The sequence below is a fragment of the Sinohyriopsis cumingii genome, chromosome 6 (assembly GCF_028554795.1).
Source record: "Sinohyriopsis cumingii isolate HCF-2022 chromosome 6, ASM2855479v2, whole genome shotgun sequence".
In the NCBI taxonomy this organism is placed as follows: domain Eukaryota; kingdom Metazoa; phylum Mollusca; class Bivalvia; order Unionida; family Unionidae; genus Sinohyriopsis; species Sinohyriopsis cumingii.
The window spans coordinates 106,442,579-106,464,469 of record NC_142966.1 but is presented as its reverse complement, the minus strand read 5'-3'; the positions used below and the strand labels follow the sequence as shown (position 1 = coordinate 106,464,469).

The following is a 21,891-nucleotide window of genomic DNA, read 5'->3' as shown; positions in this document are numbered from 1 at the left end:
TAACTTTTTTTCCGAATATGTAAATTAAAAGTTCTCTCGTTTGTAAGGCTTGCTAGTTTTAAGACTATGAAGTTATAAGTTCGAAGATTAATTGATGTTTGTTAGTCCAAGAGGCATTTGACAACAAGGGAATGTCTAGTCCGAACTCATTTGAAAAAAGGCCCAGAAGCATAAAGGTTAATTGCTAAGAAAGTATTTATGAATCATTTCGAAAATTTACTATTCAGAATAAATTGTCATACGTCTGAGCATATTTGAAAGAAGGCTCATTTAAATAAAGTCTAAATAGTTTAAATATATCCAAATATAGTTTAATTTTGGCGCAGTGACGTTAACAAAATCCAGACAGGTTTAAGAAAGAGTTCCAAAGTAGGATACATTGGATAAAATATTTTTAAATCATATATACCTTTATTAAACTTAATTTTTGCAATTCTTCTTTGCCATGAGGTAATACAACATAAAATGTTACAAATGCAGGAACATATTAAACACTGGTTGTGTTATTCAAGCAATGTTATAGTCACCTGATATATACATGATTTCTTATTAAATCTGCATTCTGTTTTAAACAGATGAAATGAGGTTAGAACACAAAATTGTGCTCTACAGTAAGGAAACAAAGGGACACCACATTTTTAAAATTGTAAGACGCCACGTCATATATACAGTAATTTTAAATTCCCCTTACTCCTACAGGGGTCCATCATCTTAATAATAATAATAATAATAATAATAATGTAGACATAACAGCGCTAAATCTTAAGACGCCTCACAAAACTAGATAGCACATAAAACATTTAAAACGACAAGATTACAAAACGAAACACCATGCAATTACAAACCAAGTCATACCGACAATAAATAAGGAAGTAAATGTTAAGTCTTTGAGCTTGTTCTTGTTGTCAAAATAGTGAGTTTTGAAAGCACTCTTGAATGTGATCACATCGTCGTTGTGTCTAGGATCTGTACACAATTAGTTTCACGTAGCTGGGCCCTGGTACGCGCAAGAGCATTATCCGTATGACTTCGTTTTAAATTGGAAACAATGATATTGCGATTGCCGGAAGAGGAGTGTAAGTTTCTGGATAGGTTCTTCTCATAGGTGACGTCACATAGGTATATTAGATTGGAGGCAGTCAACGAAATGTATAATAGTATACATATTTTTTGTTTTGTTCTGGATCGAATGAATGGGTAGCCATTGAAGGTTACATAGCAGGGGAATTGTGCTTAGTTCTTATATTCAAAGGATGATCCAATCAACCGTATTATGAACTTTTCAAATATTTTGTAGTAGATGCTAAGACAAACTAGACTGAAGTGAATTACAATAGTCGATCAGGATGGCTGCAGATTTATCATCATTCCTCTGCAGCTTGTTATATATCATCCACGACTTAACCTCGTAATTGCACCTCTCGTCTCTTTGGATCGCAGCCCCAACTTCATTTTGACAGCTAGATTTGTATATTTGACTGTCATCCGTGTACAATTGATGAGGCAGCGGATGTCGATCAATGACACTGAGAGCGGCTGAGTGTATACAATAAAACGAAAGGGGCCAATAACAGATCACTGGGGGACACGAAAACATAGATCGACTGGGCTGGAATGTTTTCCGCTTACGGACACAGTTTTTGTGTCCTGTTAACTAAGTAGGACTTGAACCATAATAAGCTATATCGTAAATACCTTATAAAAGCTGGAGACGGTGAAGTAATATATCGTCTCGTTTGTATCAAATACCGTAGACTAGTCAAGGAGGGTAAGGACATTAATATATACACTTTTCAAAATCAGAAATAAGGCTATTAACAGAATGGCAGCTCAGTACTATGGCAAGGACAATATGCATGCTGTACATTGCTAAAATAAAATGACTGGATTCAGAGGAGATATACGTTGAGATAGAACAACTTTTTTTTAAGACATTTTAAACGAAAATGAGAGGTTAGAAACAGGGCGGTAGTTCTTTAAATCGTTCTGGTCAAGAGTCAGTTTCTTCAACGTAGGATTTACAAAGGCAGCTTTCAAATATTATGAAATTCCCAGGATGAGAGAAAAGTATTGATAGCATTGGTTGTGAAGACGATATTGGATCTAATCTCTATATTAGTTTTAAGAAATTTGCAATCGGGTATGGAAGGTCGACCAGAGAGAAGCTCGTTGGAGGTGATGTACATTTATCTCTTGACATAGGCTTGTTCGGAATTTCGAAAAGCACTTTCCAGCTTAAACTTTGAGTGATCTTAGCAATATAGTAGGTTGTGTTTGCTGCATAAATTAAGTAACATTCTTCTTAGCAGTTTTATAGATCTGCTTCTGAATAGTAGAACAAAAATATGAGAATATCGAGCTGGACTGGAGCTGCAGAAACTGCAGCAGTCATCAGAATAGCCGTTGATTCCACAAGTGGAGCATTGATCAGTAGAGGCAGATACTCATTATTATAGACTCGTTGTCTTCGTTGGAATATTGACTGAATAAAACCAGATCTCGACTTGGTCCGTAGATGAATATGTACTGGGTATCTATAATATAAATGAGCCGGACAACAACTCCAAGGCCCCTTTTCAGGGCCATCCATTTTTCTCAAAAACCCTAATATGCTACTCAATCATTTCTCATATTTTATTTATATATTGTGTGTGTCTTTTGCAACTGAAACCCAAAACAGCGTGTTGGATAATAACTATAGTTTTAACATTACATTTCGCCTTGTCAGAATACGCTGTCACCACAGTACTGTGATGCTTACTTAACCTATACAATATTTAGCGTTAAGTTTCCCCGTGTCGCAAGAGTGTCATAGTACATGTTAAACCCTTTGAATAATGCTATCTTCATATTGTCGACCGAGTGTCAGTTTTCAAACCAGAGGTGTATTTTTATTTCCTATTGTCGTCAGAACTTCTTTGTGTTGCCAGGCTGTCATAGTCAAAGATAGTGGAAGTAACGTTTATTTCCATTGTTGACAGTTATATTTGTCCCAGAGTGCTATAGTATATTGTTTTCTGCATCATTTACCTTATGGAGCCATTTATTGACTCGGTGGATGGTTATTTTCCTAGCAGAAAAGAATAAATATTTTTGTATATTATGTATATCTATCTCTATGGTGTGCTCAACTTTTGTCCATGATTGTATGTTGTACGTTAGGCTAATGGTCATTTGTAACCAAAAACAATACAACAAAAGCAATGACTGCCACCAAAGATGCAGGCGATTTATATCTATAATCTAAATATTTCTATGGACAAATATACCAATCAAAAATGTTATGTTGCCCTCAACGTGTACAAAAGAGTACCAACCCAATAGCAAAAGCACAGAAACAACAAGTACACCAAATACCAGAAACAACAAGTAAGACAAAACAAAAACATCCACAGCATATCCGCCCGTTAACGTTCTATAAATATCAGCCCAATAGGAAATGTATAAACATCAACAAAGAGAATCAACAAAACAAATTCACAGCTAAAACGTTCAAATATTTGTACCTGCATTTCATTCCTTGTAACCATAAGATGCCCATTATTTCGCTGCAAGCTCTCGAAGAAATTCGTTTAGACTTGTTTCGTGGGTTGAGAGTATCACTAGATGTAAACTCTTGAAGAATGGCCCATATTCAAATCCACTGAATAAGGGATCTTAGAGCCTATATGTGTATACGTACGATAAATGACACATTACGGCCTGTGTTAAAACCTTCTATATATGCAGCCCCACAATGTCTCATAAACGGCTCAATGGATATTTATATAATTTCCGCACCAATGGAACAGAATCCCTAAATAAGAACTTTCAAACAGGTGTTGAACTCACAATCTCCATTTAGGCATTCATGCCCTGCAGAGTCTGGCTATAATCAAGCCAAAGACTGTAACTGTTTAATACTGTCGGCATCCATAAATACCAGCTTTGTTCTCCAACTAATCTAAACGAACTTCGTCAATACTTCTTTCGAGAGATAAGTGTCAAATTTCGAAATTCTTTCAATGAAGTGCCTTTTATCGCGAATAATTTTCTCTAATGATTTGAATAACCTAATGACAGCAGATCACGAGACACTAATTTCACAGCTGACACGTTTGTCGTTACACATTTGTATAACGCATGAGTACTCCTTTCTAAAGAGACTATTGGAACGTGCCACCATGTTCCACGACATATGATCCAAACACTTAAAACAAATAAGTAATTCTCTCTGAAATTAGTAAGCAGGGTACGTAAAATGATCAGAGAATTACCTATTTTAAGGTAATTAGGGAGGGTCCATTTTGTGAAACTAATACATGGTATCATAATGTGTCGTGAAAACTGTTGATTACTACGTCTGGTATCAGAAATTGGTTAACTACTCTGTCTGAAGAACATCTTACCGAAGCTAGCTCCCCAAATTCAAACAAAAAAATCATTAAAAATTAATTAAACGTAAATACCAATCACACATACTCTATGTTTATCACATTCCCTCCATCTGTTCATGGTTAGATATGTAACATTTATTCACCTTACAGTCTCTGTCACATTTTTCGCCCAGACTGCCCTCCACCCGTATATTTAGCCCCCTATTTCTCTAAATGGACCCAACAAGTTTTTCAAGACTTTTGCTGCTGAAGGAAAAATATCTACCTTGAATGTTTTAAATGCGTTCAAATAACAATTAATTAGACAGGTTGACTCATTGTACACTATACTGATTTAATATTGCTGATGCTATTTGAGCAGGCCCGAAACTAAATACTGTTAATGAAGGGTTGCAATGAAAGTGCTAGGTAAATAATAGTTTAATTAGTACAAGAATTGGACAGAATCGGTCCACTATCCACCCTCTGTACATAGCCGGTACCGATGAGTACACTCTTATTTCTCTCATTTTCGACTGTGGGTTGAAACTATCTCTAGATATTACATTTGAAAAATCAGTCCGTATCATATTCATTGAAGGAGGGGATGTTCCAAATGTCAACTTATGAACTGACGGAGTAATCTTGACAGCTTTCTTTTAGCTATACATGTGTGTGTGTGTGTGTGTACGTGTGTACGCGTGAATGTGTGTGTGTATCGCAACCTGTTCAACCAATTACCTGTAAATTTTACCTAATGTTGGAGAAGATCGCTAACTAAAAGCTGTCAGAGAGGTCTTTGGTTGAAAACATTTTAAAGAACAATTCACATCATAGAATGTTTTTGTATAATCGGTGAACTCTCTGTATCCGGTTTTTATATATTTGGTACCAAAGAGTACACTCGCATTTCTACAATTTATCTTAGAATAATTGCTATGAATGTCTAGAAGAGTCTTCAAATTTGATGTATTATTCTTTTTTTTTAAATTGGCTATAAATCGAATCCTAAATAAGGGATAACTAGATGTGAATGAGATATAGGTATTCACTTCGATGTGAATTCATTGAATCGGAAATAAATAGCTGTTTACTTCGTCATTATTGAACCAGTAAATGTTATTTTAATTACTGAATCGGAAATAATGAATAAGAAGTAAGTAAGCAGCATGATGTCAGTCAATAAAGACTCCTTAGATATTATTAGACATGCTGCGATATGTGTACTAGACACGTGCCCATACGCAATATCCAATCGTTAAAACCGCTGTTCCAGAGGCAGAAAAGTTATTTGTATTATTGCCAAACCAAAGTTAAGATGACAGAGTTATCGTAGCTATGTATGATACCGAGCGGAACAAGTTCATTAAGAAAAAGAATACTCGTTTTTTTTTTTTTTTTTTTTTTTTTTTGTTTTTTTGCAACACACTTGTACATGGAAAGCCTCGTGTAATCAAATAAAGTCTCATTGTACCCAAGTAGGAATGGCCGGTAGGAAAAATGGGAATGCTGAAGCACTTTGAAAAAATGTATATTACTGCAGATAAAGAAACTGAGCTCTTCCTAAAATAGTATTTAACATCGTCGATTTTAGAGTAAACTAAACTCATTATCTTTGTTTCTTCTTCCAGCAAAATTAGTTTGGTGAGAAATAGCAAATTACCCGTGTTTCATGTGGTCAAAGTGGCATGAACAATGCAGAAAATACAAAAACGGCACATTGTCGCTGGTTTGAAAGGCTAGATATAATGTGAATTTTCAGAGACATTTGACGTATCTTGAAATAACTTGAATACGTTATTTTGAAAATCGATTGATCACGTTAGTCTCATGACTAATTACTGAGGAAACGAACTATCATATATTTAAAATCAAGTTCTTATTTACGAATTAAAGTAGATTCTGCAACTTAATGGGGGGTATTATTTAACTTGTTTCAATTCACAGCCATCTACATAAAACAATATATTCATATTTTTCTTCACATAAACGATGAACTGAGTTTCGTCGCTATGTTCAAATGAGTTCAAAAACATTACGGAAATAAATCTTTCACAAAAGATCGATTCTGATTTGTTTAGTCGTTAATTCTGCTTCAATATTTTAGAACAAATTAAACCACAAAATTTATCTTTCAGTTATTGCAATCATGCATTCTGTTGCTTTTTTACTCTTTGAAAACATAGAAGAGGGTATTAGATGAAATGGTAAGTCTTTTTTTGTACACATGAGATTTATCAATGTCTTTTCACTAATTAAAGACCTATTAATTAAATTGTTACCCGATGGAATTATTATGTTAAAATAATTTCACCAGTTACCATGACATGTATTTCTTTGTCCACCAGTAATCTTAAAACAATGTTTCTTCATCATCCTTTACCATGATAGTTCCTGCTCATAATATCCAATTGACAGGTTGGACAAATTTCAAACCGAAAATTGAGAAATAGTTTTCTGGCCTCCCTTACGGAGTTGTAACTCTTTACGATCCACGATGGTTACATCGCTGTGATGCGAGCGGATGCTAGGTTCGAAACTGTAATGAAAGACAATGTGACTCCTTACGATCCACGATGGTTACATCGATGTGGTGCGAGCGGATACTAAGTTCGAAACTGTAATGAAAGACAATGTGACTCTTTACGATCCACGATGGTTACACATGCTGTGGTGTGAGCGGATACTAGGTTCGAAACTGTAAGGAAAGACAAGCCTTTATCGATATTCATTTATTACGGCTTTTATTAAATCAAGGAACCATCTACATAAAAATAACCATTAAAACACATTAACTTTGACTTAAAATCTGGAGATGATTCTGAAGCACATATGATTCACTTGATTTTCAAAGATATATAATCGCACTGTATTTTCATCGCTTCAGCAGGATCGTAATCACTGGTGTCACTACGAGGGTGCGGGGAATGCGGGGAGGGGGGTGCTGACCGCATTGGATGACACCATCAGAGGTGATGACACCAAAATGACTGTCTATATATTATTTTAATTTTGTGCAGGAAAGGGGTCCATGGGGGTGACACCATGAGTTACCGCACGTGACTGTCTATAACACATTTGAATTTTTGTTCAGGACGGAGATCCATGGGAGTGACACAGTGAGTTAACGCAATGGGTGACAACAGCCCGAGTGACGCCAATGACCGTAATGACGCTATTGGAATATTTTGAGACCAAATTATTACAGTGGAAAATCATTTATCTCTCAAGTATCAAATGATATCTTCTGATATTTTTCCTGTTCCCTAAAAGTAATCAGACCTAAATCGTTACAAATGTACAACGTGAGAAGCAGTTGAATAGGCCATTGGAACTGAGCCATACTCCTCTTCTTCATTCAGAAGATTCTAAACTTCTGTAAACTTTGGCCCAAACTGAAATGTATAATAAGAGTAATACCACATTTGGTTTATATAAAGACTTGTATAACATTTGAGAAACCAACTCCCCCAATGAAAGAGTTAACCCAAAACACTTAAAAATTATGACACCGTGGGATTGAAACTCTTTAGTAGCATTATCATTAAACACTTGAATATCAAGTCAGCTTGGAATTTACATGCTTTAAACATATGACGCAAACATTCTTTTTAAGTACATCAGCATCTTAGCTAAATTTTTAAAAGTAATTAATAGAATAAATCTAAACCCAGTGATACATCTTCAAGAAGTAGTATCAATTATACCTTACTGTAATTGTGAAACTGATGGGTTTTTTTTATTGCAGTTGGTTTCATCTGGCATGAAAAGACTTTGAACAATTCATGGATTAAACTGTTACGCAAACGCACAGAGATCAAAAGACAGTCGGCTTTCTTGGCGAAATTTGAAGATTAGTCAATAAACGAAGCATCATCGAGCTATCGCTATTCGTACTTTAACCTTTGATCGGGCTTCCTTTCTCGCCCCATTTTTTATATTTTATATATGGCGACGAGAAAAGAAGTCAATTACCTTGAGAAATTCTTCAAGCTGGAAAGAGTAGTGATACATGACAAAAGCTACCTACAATGTAAATACAAGGAAGGAACGCAAGAAATAGACATGAGGCACATACAAAGGGAAAATATACCTTGTCTAACCACAGTAATGATAGCCATGAAAATAGCCCACCCGGAATGTATGGATAGAGTATACTCCATAAACCCTAATGGATACAAAGGCTACATAATAAGACCGAAAGGGAAGAAACCAATATTACCATATGGAGAAATGCAGATTGGGAAAGAAAAAGTGACAATAAAGGAACCAGAACCATTGCTAAGGGAGATTAAAAAACGAACAGGAGAATTACATGTTACAGACATCCCGCTGGAAATACCAATAGAAGCAATAGTCAAGCGTTTTGAGGAAAAATACAATATCCCGGTTAGCTCAGCAAGGAACAGAACGATAGAAACAACATCAATTTTAGACGGAACACGGATATTAGAGATAGAAATCAGTAACATGAAGAAAGTAAAGAGAGCCTTTTACATATTCGGATTCTTAGCAAAGACATGGTACAAAGGATGCATTTTTGACAGAACATGCAATAGATGTGGGAACACAGGTCACACACCATTTAAATGTACCCAGAACTCGGAAAATATAGGACCAATAATGACATCTACGAAAACAAGCAGCAGACAAATAGGAAATATGCAGCCACAACAACAACAACAACAAAGAACACAAGATGTGCAGCAGCAACAACAACAGCAGCAGGTACAAAAACAGGAAATACCGAAACAAGCAGGAAAAAAGATAGAACAAATACAACAACAAAGAGATGAGCAGAAGCAGCAACAACAACAAGAGCGTTTACAAGAACAAGGACAACAAAAACAAAAACAAGAACAGGAAATACAGAAACAAGCAGGAGAAAAGCAAAGGATAGAACAAATACAACAACAACAACAACAAGAGAGAGAAACTATACTACAGAAAGAAATTGAAAACAATAAAAAAGGGATAGAAGTCCAACTGCAGCAACCCAAACAGACAAGAAATGAACAACAAGGACAACAACAACAACAACAACAACAAACAAAGCAACAACAGGTGATGGGAAATAGACAAGAAGAACAACAAAAGAAAATAAAATCACAACAGCAACCAGGGTCAACAACAACGACAACAACACCAACAGATCAGCCTCCAGAAAATGAATCACGGGGATGTAAACAACAACAACATCAAATACAAATGCAAATACAAGAAAGTCAACTGCAGCAACCCAAACAGACAGGAGGACAACAACAACAGCAACAACAACAAACAAAGCAACAACAGGAAAATAGACAAGAAGAACAACAAAAGAAAATAAAATCACAACAGCAACCAGAAAACTTAGAATTACAAGGGTCAACAACAACGACAACAATACCAACAGATCAGCCTCCAGAAAACGAATCACAGGGATGTAAACAACAACAACAACAACATCAAATACAAATGCAAATACAAGAAAGTCAACAAGAAAATATCAAGCTAATCCAACAAGATATTGAACATGAGCAACAACTAGAAAGCAAATTACACCCAAAACAAACAAAACGAAGTCTACAAGAAAAAGAAGGGATACCAATACAGCCATCATTACAAGAAAGTGACTCAGAAGTTACAGCTTTCAAATTACAACAGATCCAGAAAACACAAACACCTAGATTATTAGAAACACCCCAAACAAACAGGATACCGCAGCAAAATTCAAATGAAGACCCAGAATTGCTACAACCAATGGAAACAAGCCTAGATTTAAGGAAAGCACTTCGAAATAAGACAAAAATGAAAAGAAAAGAAAGGAGAAAAAGTCAAAAAGAGACAGAAGCAACACCTATGTTCAGCTACGATGAATACATTGAAAGAAAGTATGGAATTTAAATAATTTAAAAAAAAAAAAAAAAAAAAAAAAAAAAAAAAAAAAAAAAAAAAAAAAAAAAAAAAAAAAAAAAAAAATTATTACACTTTACAAAAAGCAATAACACAATAGCTAAACATACAGAATAGCAATCATAACATGTAGGGCAGGAGGGCCTCCCTAACTGGTCTGTGAAGATCAAAAAGGAGAGAGAACCCTCCAAAAAAAAAAAAAAAAAAAAAAAAAAAAAAAAAAATTTTTTATATTTGAACATTTATGTTTATTTGTAGGGTCAGTTGTCAATTGCCTATCGACCCGTTGGAATTCACAGCCACAAAGCCAAATTAATAAAGCAAATACGTTCAATCTGCGTACTTGGAGCGGTCACTCCTGATATGTTTCAGCGGCCTTAAAAGACAGGGTTCAACCGCAGCCCCGTTAAGAAATATATGGCCATTGACCGCAGAAAACGGGTGACAGCTGATTACATTACACTTTTTCATGAAATTCACCGGAGAAAATTCGAATGACCCTTGGAACCAATTGACTAATGAACTTGTTTGATCATTAGGGCAGGTTTGAGTATACACGGAACTGCATCATACAAAACAAATGCAGTAAATTCTCCGAGCTACTACGTGTTCACTTGGTACGTAGGCTATTGACTCGAGACTTCCTTAAATTAGGATTATTTAATTTGGGTACCTTTTGACTTGGGTTAGGTACCTTTTGACTTAGGTACGTTTTGAGTATGTTTTGACTTGATAGGGTAAAATAATTTAGAAAATGAAAGAATTTTTTTTTTTACTGCGACACATTAGATCAACCTAATCGTACCACTTTTGAAAGTCACCTATAATCATATAATCAAGCTCTGACTGTGAGATGAATTTAGGGGAAGGAGTTGGGTGAACATGTTTAGAAGAGCAGGTTACATCTTTTAAACTTCGATTCTGGAATATAGCTGTTAATATAAAGTACTTAAATATTATTATCATTATTTATAAAAACCGCAAGCCATTTTTAAGTTAGTAGATGTCAGTTCGTTTATTTGGATATTAAATCCTAGTAACTCAAAATTTTTATTTCTGTATTGATATAGTCTAATTATTACTCGAATTGATTGCAAATATTTAGCATCTATGCTTTCTTCCCAATCAATATGTGTGTGGTTCTGTAAGTACAATAATTAGATGTTAAAGTACAATAAATACATAACACTTAAGAGGCCGGATAAGATTAAAGCTGTTAAAAAGTTCATTGAAATGCATTTTATCACTCACACATCCTGCATCGTTAAGCCTTATTTATTACCTTCTATCCACCATTTCTGATATTCAAAGTTAAGTTTTGATAGATATGTTAGAAAAAGTATTCAGTCGCTTGAGGTAGTGTTTGATATATATCAAAGAATATTCAATTTCAAACTGATGAATGTGTGAATACTGTTCACGTAAAAAAAAAAAATCATTTGACCAAGCTAGCTTGAGTGGAAGACATTACGAAATATCATACAGAGGTACAATGTCTGGATACAAGATTTCAAGGTGATAGGTTTTAATTTTAGTCCATGCATAGAAGCTCCCGAAACTTTCTTATTTTTTTTTTTTTTTGTGGCAAAGTAAAACATTGTTCCTTGGATACTCACTAGTTCAGATGAACATCCTTCATAACTCTGTAAAAGATCGTGTCAAAGCAAATTCATAATGATCCTGTATCAGATATAAATATAAACGTATAATAATTATATACCATCGTGACAATTAAGAAATGCATTGAGACAATTTAGTAGAGGTTCATTTTCAGACACGTTGCATCTTATTACGGAACATGGAATTATTCTTCAATTTGAAGAAGTCTTTATTGAAATCATCAATATTTGTGTCTCACGCGTCTGTACACAAAATGTACTGTACTACTAATCATTTATAAATTAATTTTGAGAGCGGGATAAATAATTTTCATTTGAAAGCATGCAGATAAACGGCTGGCCTTAAATCGATCGTTTAGATGTGATGGTATCTTTAAATCTACCTCTAATATCCTTCGGGTATCATTATTATATAGGAAGTTTAACAGCGTTTTATTAACCCATACCTTTTGTTAATCATTTTCCTGTATGAGATTTTCAGCATGCATGTATTAATTCAGTGTCCATCCATAGACGTTGTCGGTACAAAGATACACAATGGACCTTGACCTTTCGAATTTTTTATCATTTCCTATTCTACTATCGGTGACATGAGACTCGCAATCAATCATGGCGTATCTGTGTGGTATTATTCTAATATCGTTTCTACCTGCATCTTCAAACTGGCACATTGAGCTAAACCAACTGCATTGTAGCAGGGATTTGGATCAGGTGTACAGTGTGTCATTAACACATTTCAAATCTATTTGAAAATGTCACGCAACATTAGCGTCTTGATGGCTTAGTGGTCATGAAGATCACTTAGTATGTTGAATCTGATGGGTCACATCACATCATAAGCATACTAATAATCGCTATCCGATATAACAAAGCCATATTCAGAACCTTACTATAATGTTTCATTCGGTAAATGTTTCGCTTGTGCTCTGATAATTTCCTCATAGCAGTTTTGCTTCTTTGTTATGATTCCACTTCACGGATGACTCTTGAAAGACGTGATAACGGTATATTTCGATTATGTCAATAGAATCGGCATGCGTATCTTTCTCTTTTATCTCGCACTCTAATTGTTCTAATGTTTGTCTTCAACTACTACACTGAAATATAAAAGTCAGTATTATTATGCACTGTGCAATTATAATGCATTTGTCAATTTCATGAATGTCTGAACAAACTAATTTATCTTCTATAATTGATCACTCGGTGTAATGTTGTTATGAAATACATTACAAGAATATTTAGTTAGATCACTGATTTCATACCTGTACATTATGTTCATTGGGTTTGTTCTGTGGTGATATTCGCGGTATTAAATTGTTTAATTGGTGTCACTTTAAACCTGGCAATTATGTTTAACCGCAAGTTTTAAGAACCAGACTAATTTTTCTCAATTTGATGAATAACTCAAATTGAAAAATTCATACGTCTTGATTGTTAGTGCCACAAGATCAGCTTTCGTTTGTATTTTTCGGGATATAATTTAAAAGCTTTTTATTTATGGATTATATTTCCGTTTGGCTTTCCATTTGGTTCCATTCGTTCTCGTTTATGTTAGGTATTCATGGAATGGTCATTATTGTTTATGCTTTTTTGAAATAGCTATGTCACGTATATATGTCTTCCTCTTTTAATGTATTTAATCTGTATACATTTAAAAATAGTTTACTGTTGTTGAAACTTTAAATATGCTTGTAGCATATTTGCCATACATTTTAGGATAACGACTACTTCTGTATCCAATGAATCTGCCCTTGAGGGCAATGCATTCAAATGAAGCCACTTACCATTTATAGGTTTAGGGTTACGACAGTATTTTGTAGTGTCATTTAGGATGCTACAACCACGCATCCAAGTGACGCTATGACGCTATATGCCCGTCATTCGTTAGGCCGGTTGCTTCCAAGGGTCATACTTGCTGATATGGCTTCTTTCGTACGTAAAAGTGGCTCAATTGGCTGTTGGGTTGTTACCGTGGTGTTAAGAGGCTCCCAATATGTATACTTTGCATAAGATCAACTCATGTTTAGGCCGCAAGATTAAGCCATTCCTTAGTAGTGTGTAGTGTTTTCTTATTGTGGTCTTTTCTTGAAACCTGTAACATAATGCTTTATCTCTTATTTCATTTTTGTGGCCACATTTACTCACTTTAATATAGAACTATCTTAGTGAAAGTAAATATGGATCCATTAATAAGTAGTTTTGAAATTCAACTAGTATATTCCTCGGTTATTATTATTATTATTATTATAAAATTAAGACCTATGTCGTTTTCATAGTAATCCTTTCCATCGGCCATCATCGATACGTCCGCTTCCTTGTCCGTTCACAGCGTCTGTAGCCATCAAATATCTGCAGCCAGTATGTACCACTGGATGACATTTGTCTTAGTTATATGTATTTGTTACCCTTCCTCCCCACTTTTTAATCTCCACTAGAGGCGATCCTTGCAACCAATATAACTCCTGAATCATTCAACAATTCCGATTCAATGACGTGTCATGTGTGAGGTATGTGTCTTCAATTTTCGTTTATATAGTCTTGACCATTGACAACTGACATAATGTCATCATCATAGAACTTAATGCAAGTTTCGTGAATTTTGTCTATACACTTTTTGTGCCATGTATGCCCAAATGGTCGAAGATGTACCAGGGCTATGAGATGCGAGCACAACCCAATGGGCTTCACTCACTACAACTTGTTTATAGCCCCTTAAGCTTACTCTAATAATGATTAGCCTTAGACGCTATGACAATGCAGTACATGTAAATAGACTCTCATGAACATGCAATAAAAGTAAACAAAAAAGAAAACGCCCATTCATCATATAAAACTAAATCACCATACTGTAAATACGTCAAATGTTTAAAAAGCTTACGGTTGATATAACCCTTTGATGTATTAGTAATATAATACCGGTTCATATGAACAACATTAAAAATGATCACATTTCATATTTGATGATGTGATATTGTTAAAAGGAGTACAGTTCACATAACCATATGTCTCCTAATGATCCGATTCACAATTCAATGTCGTTTTACTTAGCTGGGAATTCGCGTCCTTGAATAAATTTATACAGCCCAAAAATTAGGCTACTGCAGCTACGTTGCCGTACTGCCGGTTATGCTGCTACACTAACCGCCATGCTGTTACATTGTTAGCTATATGCTACTGCCAGTACTGTGCTGCCACGCTTCCGGATCTATCAGCTATGATGTTAGCTCTACCAGCCTTATCAACTATGCTGCCACACTGCCAGCCATATCCGCTCTGCCGCCAGCCCCATCATACCGTCAATTACGGGGTGCCACACTATAAGCCCAATCAGATAAAATTAGACCAAACTTGCTTGTGTACTTCATAGGTTAAACGTTAATAAAATATCACATCTCAAATAATATCCAGCACATAAAAATACTAGTAATTATTATGTAAATCTATTACATACTACTATCAATTTTCTACCTGAGCATAAAGATCTTAACAGTAAACTCATCCATTTTCCATACCCAAACACTGTATAATTTACCAATTATCTTTTTCTAGTCAGTATAGACACAATTGTAATGCCATCTTTACACTTAATTGGTTATACATGTTTCCCATTTTTAAGTTCTATTGTTATAATGTCAATATCTTTATTTCGTTAGATTATATTTGTCTTCAACTCACTCTATTCTTGTATGTTTGCTCATATCAAATCAAGAAAAGAAAGTTTAAAACATATTTGCCGCTAATATTTATAACTCTTCTTTTCAATCCAACTTTACGTCAGTTGTGTTGATACTGTAAGACTTTTTTTTTTAATACTTCAGTCTATTTACGGGGATTTGTAAACTAACTTGGTCGTTTTCAGAGGTGATACAGTTATTACCAGAACAGCTGTTTATGTCTTATGGTCGTTTTACTCGGTCTCATTTCTTACAAAATAACGATCACATAGACTATTTAAAGTGCCCATCAAACGAGCAGAAATAGAAACACTTACATTCACCTTTTTACCTTTGATAGTAGATCTTTCGCAGTTCATCTTATTCGTTTAGTCTGATAATTATTTAAGTCTTATAATTTGCTTATCGAGATAAAATATCGAAACGCATATAATTTAGTATGTGGGATAAATGACTCGTGCATATTGTTGTTGTTGTTGTGGGGTTTCATTTCATTTCTTAGCACACGATAGGTTATACATTGCGGTCAGTATAACGGAAGGAGGAAGAATGCGGGAAAAACTAGAGAAGAATCACTGACTCAAGTGAAGCTACTAGAAAGCTTCTCACGTATCCACAGTGGCCGAGTCCGAGACGCGAATCCACGCTGATAGAGGTGAGACGGCAGTGATTCGTAACGGTGAGCGCTTTAGTCCTATAGGTAACCCGGGTCTCGATTCGAGCATAAGCCAATTATGGTTTCAATCAATAGTCCCGTTTGTTTCATCTTTGTGATTCACAATATCCTTCCTAAGAATTGTGTTTAATTATTGGATATGAATTATTAGCTTAACGTTTGTCCATGATTGAACGTTGCAGATAATGTAGGAAACATGTTTCACTATAATATACAGTGTAAGTTATATTAACAAGTTGAAGTACTCATGCATATCTAAAACGTTGTATGACTAAGTTTAGAGCCATGATTATACTGCATGTATTTGTAAGCAATACATTGAAGAAAAAAACTGATTCCTAAGTTCTACTCTCTATCTCAATGTCAACTCTCTTTCTATGATAGTGATCTAGTATCAATATTGTAATCGACGCCACAAAATTGCTCATGTGCATAAAAGGGGACCATATAGAATTACCTGCATATTACTCCTTCCTACCTGACGGCATGTTTTGAGGCGGTAACCAGACTACAGGGGATGATTATTTTGCCAAGATGCACACCTTAGAATTATTCGTTGTTCATTCCATTTGTTTTGGCCTCGTTAATTTGGGTAGGTGTTTTTAATGATAGTGTTTCCACACATAATGACATTGTCAGCTAGATACCTTCTGATAGCTTACCTTCGAATCATTTACGTAAGACTCGTTAAGTATAAAGTGAACCAAATTATGTTAATTGAAATCGATTTGTGTGCAAACTATCAGATGCATGCAATGTACAGCCTATTGAATGCAACAAATTTAGCCACACAATGCTTAAGTAACGCTCATGTGATCGTGCTGAGTTGAACGTGAAACGGAATTGGAAAATTGGTATTGAAAATTTATCGATCCATCGTAGATTGAAGGATCGTTATGTAAATAAATACAGTATGTGCTTCATTCCCATCAGGGATCACCTAGTTAGTTCAATGATTTCATTCCACAGTCTAACAACAAAGTCAACAAGACTGAATCATATTATCAATGTAAGTTTCTACTCTAAACTGTGTTATCTTTTAGTATTACACATTCGTTGTTCATACAAATTGTTTCCGACACTAACATGATATGATATCACATAAACTGTTGTACTTGTAATAAGGATCGAATATGCAAACTAATCTAACCTATGTAATGTCTCGTAGTTTGATATTGTTAAAAAAATTATCTCGCTGTATAATTACGGATATTTAAGATACTACATTAATTACTTCATGATTCGCTATTACAATAGTCTTGTTAGCTTTGAAGAAAGCTAAATGGACAAAATATCGCCTAACATAGATCGATTGTATGTATCGCTGCCAAAAAAGTAGAAACATTTTACAATAGGCACATAGCATATAGTAATGACCATTTGAACATAGGTGATTTGCTGACAAATGTTTTTTTTTATAAATTAAATCAAACGCTAATTTAATCACTATCAACAATGGTAAGAATATTTAGGGTGATGTAGACATTTACTGTTGATAAGTAAATAAGCCACGCTTACGTTACATATTTTATCATTACGCACAAAGTACATATATCTCAATATATTGAGGCATATATATATATGCACATACAATTAGATCATAACAAATGTACCTTACGAATGTTGTATTACTATGTAAAGGAAGACCTTTATAAGCAGGATTTTAACTGAAAAATAGTATACATTTTGTAAGAATCAAAAAGAAGCAGAAGCAGAAAAGATAAACAAAATACGGCAAATAATATAATGTTTCTTGTATGTACAGTCTTCTGGAATGAGATAAGTTGTTTCGTGTTTGTAGATTCAACGTTTTGCGTTGAGGAAGATTTTTCTCCTCCCAAACCCTTCACCCACGCATTGCAATTACATATAATGGGCCTGCTAATTCAATCCCGGTAGAGATTTCAATATGAGTATGGATGATATTCCCGGTAGAGATTTCAATATGGGTATGGATGATATTCCCGGTAGAGATTTCAATATGAGTATGGATGATATTCCCGGTAGAGATTTCAATATGAGTATGGATGATATTCCCGGTAGAGATTTCAATATGAGTATGGATGATATTCCCGGTAGAGATTTCAATATGAGTATGGATGATATTCCCGGTAGAGATTTCAATATGAGTATGGATGATATTCCCGGTAGAGATTTCAATATGGGTATGGATGATATTCCCGGTAGAGATTTCAATATGAGTATGGATGATATTCCCGGTAGAGATATGAGCATGGATGATATTTTACATTCTAAAAAAATCGGCAACATATATTTACACGATCCGAACAGAACACGGTTATGTTAATACAAGAATTTTCAAGGAATTTATATTCAATGAATACCTGTATAGGCGCTCAGTTAGTTATAATTAACATGTCTTGATGATTTGTCCTTCGTTTTATATCTTTACATCCCAATAGGATCTTTGCTGCTTGGGTTACGGTAGTGGTGTAATATAATGTTGGCACATAAGTTGAGTCAAAGTATCCTCATCTATCCATAATGATACATGTACATAATAGTATCCGTAGATACATCAATTACATCAGCTGTTGTTTTTTGTTGGATTCTTTATATTTTTATTCTTTGGGTGTGTCATCTCGTGTATGTGTGTGTGTGTTGTCTACAAAAATCTATTTTGTAATCAGACGCTACCTTCTTTACGTTATACACTATTCCAACTTTTAATGGAATATTTTCTAATCAATCAGAAATATATCTTGTATTTTTCGAGTAGAATGCAGTTTTAAATTAGAATTAAGTACTTCTGATTTTAAGCAGTTTTGTAGCAGTTGCAATTTTTGTTTTCAGCTAGAAACTTCATAACAATTGATCTATGTTTAAGCAACTTTACCAGGATAAACCCCACTTCCTATTCATAACCACATTGTAACAAGATAAACGGATTGGATTTCGGATTCATAATAGAACACTTTTGATGATGATACAAATACAATGTTTAATCATGAATGACTTCAATGAAAAAGAATTATGATTAATATGTGAGTGTATAATATCCAAATATTGTACAAATTGCCATACTCCGCACGAACCTAATAATGCAACAAATGAAAATACAAATAAAATAACCTTACGCTGTACAAGGACAGGGGTGAATGATCCACATTATTTCACACGACGAAAAGAATGATGTGTTTTACTTAAATTGTAAAAGTGAATTCACTCAAATACGTGACAAATCAGGTATTGTACTCAAACATTAAAATGATGAAAACAAATGGACAGATATCATACAAAATATCTGTATAATCCCAAACATACTGAGTATTACAACCCCCCAAAATTAGCCCACGGCTAAAAGATTACTTGTATGGAGTTATACTCTCCGTCACCAGCACACTTGGCTACCAGTCACTCTGGTCAATCAAGCAGTCAGTATTCCAGTTAGTCACCGACCACCATTCAATTCCTTGGTCAATCAAGCAATCAGCACCTACCAATCAGTCAGAGACGCCCGATCACCTGCTACTCGAACAGAAATACTGTTCACTCAGCTCTACGGCTGCTATGGTTCAGCTTTACAGCTGTTATGGTCAACTTCTACGGTTAGTTCTGCAGCTGGTACCACGTCGACTCCGATCAGCTGAAAATACATCTAACACCGTTTACTATGCACGACAACTGCATATATGATAAAACGCAATGATGTTACATATGGTTAGCTATATAGATTACATTATTCGCAGTATAATTGCAAAGTAATAACAAATTCAGAAGTGAACCTACCCGTGTCCGATAAAACTTTACATTGCTAATATAAATCTCTTGCTAAGTCGCAAACAAGAATAGAAAATATTTGCATTATACTAAGTAAGCCAAAGCTACGTGGAAAATATATCAAATTAAACGTAGTAGTACGATAGTTATAACTTATAATATACATAAGAAATTAATAAATACCTCATATACCTCTACAGCTGAAGATGTGCAAGTCCTTAAGTAGACCTCTCACTGACAAGACGTTCAGCAATGTGAAGATTGGGTCTTACGGTGAGGCATTTATACGCAGACGATGCGGCATAGGATGAACCGAAATCACTGTTTTGAAATATTGTACAATATACATAAATCACCGTCGGGTATGGTCATACACAACAAAACGAAATTCGAGTACGTGTATTTAATAAATAATGGGATTTATACAATTCCGTTACAGATATTATGAGAACCAAAATATTTCACCATCTAGTTCTGCACTCATATACGTTAAGTTTCCACTCTATGTCAACCATCCGTACTTTGTCGGGATTAACGAGAATCTTGGGTAGCATTTTTTCAGTTTGCAGCATTGGCTGTTTTAGTGAATAAGATTTCAAGACGATGATCTTGTTACCACCTTTTAAATCTCATTGTCATGCTGGTCTTTTAGGATGTCTTCAGAAACAGCTTTCAAAATGTGCTTCCTACTCGAATTTCAGACGAAAACGACAAAAACCTCCAGGGGTTAATGTGTTAATGGATGCATTTTGATGACGTCACCAAATTAGAATATTCCTTGCGTACTTAGTCGCTTGTGCATCGACATTGCACATAAATTACAAATTTACACCCACCCACCCCACACAGTGAACCAAACAGAGAGAGATAGACATACCTTGGAGAGCAGATATAATTTATAAACTCAGAACCAGTAGTCCCAGTTGACAGTTAAGAAATTATGCTGCAAGACGTGAAGGATAGTATAAAGAGTGAAAGGGCATAAATGTGATCCCGGACAAAACTGTGTTTTTACAAGGTTGACAAATATTTTCAAAAACTTACCAGGAGACACTGGAAACTGACAAAAGTGACACGGAGAATGGCACAATAGACACAGTATGTTTGGGACTGAGAAGTATGAAAAGATCTACATGGATAGTAGCAAGCATAAAAGAGAAGCATGCTATGGTCCAGAAATATGTCCGTCTTGCAAAAGAGGAAGCCAGGCAAGTTAAAGTTGTATGCATGGAGAAGCAGGAGAACTGGGTATGCTGCCAAGCTGTATGTAACATGATACTGTCTTGGCGTGACATCTGGAGAGTTCAAGCCCAGAAAATCACTTTCCTTTTGCACTTGGAGTATGATGTGCTCCCTATATTAACAAACCTTAAGGCATCGGGACTAAATGAGGACCCAAGCTGATAATTTGTGGGAGACTTGCAGATTTAAATTACATACCACCTTCCTGAAATGTAAATGTTACAGATGATTGGCAGTTTTAGTTTCTGGAGTGCTTGCTAAGATTGCAGCCAGTTTGGACATAACCAGTAGAAGTATCGAGTGAGAAGCAGACACAATTGCATGAGGTTCATGAGAGATCTTGACAACAATATAAGATTGGAAAATGCTAGCAGATATAGACAGACTTCTGAAATTCACAATGCACATCAGTAACACCAACTTCAGATCTTATATTATGCTGTTATCAAGAGACACCAGGCAGGTGATCTTGTTATATTTGACAGTGCTGTTGAAAGCAAGAATGGAGAAGGCCCTGGAAAGGAAATTGACCAAGTATTAACCACTCACCCACGAGTATAAGTAAAAAGGATGGAAATATGGGATCTGGTGATATTGGATGTCATGGCTCTGCAGCACAGACCTTCTGGCATGCCGGATTCATCAGGATTATAGGACTTTGCCACAGGAACATAGCTGCCAAGTTTGGC

General features: G+C 35.1%; 1 protein-coding gene across 1 annotated transcript in view; it reads right to left on the bottom strand.

The window, feature by feature from the left end:
* Nucleotides 1-3,944, bottom strand: part of LOC149797652 (protocadherin-11 Y-linked-like) — a 36,489-nt gene extending 32,545 nt beyond the window's left edge. Inside the window, exon 1 of the mRNA XM_089962558.1 lies at nucleotides 3,507-3,944. The gene's annotated coding sequence lies outside the window, so the exon portion shown is untranslated. The remainder of the gene's footprint in view (nucleotides 1-3,506) is intronic.
* Between the last annotated feature and the right edge of the window lie 17,947 nt (nucleotides 3,945-21,891).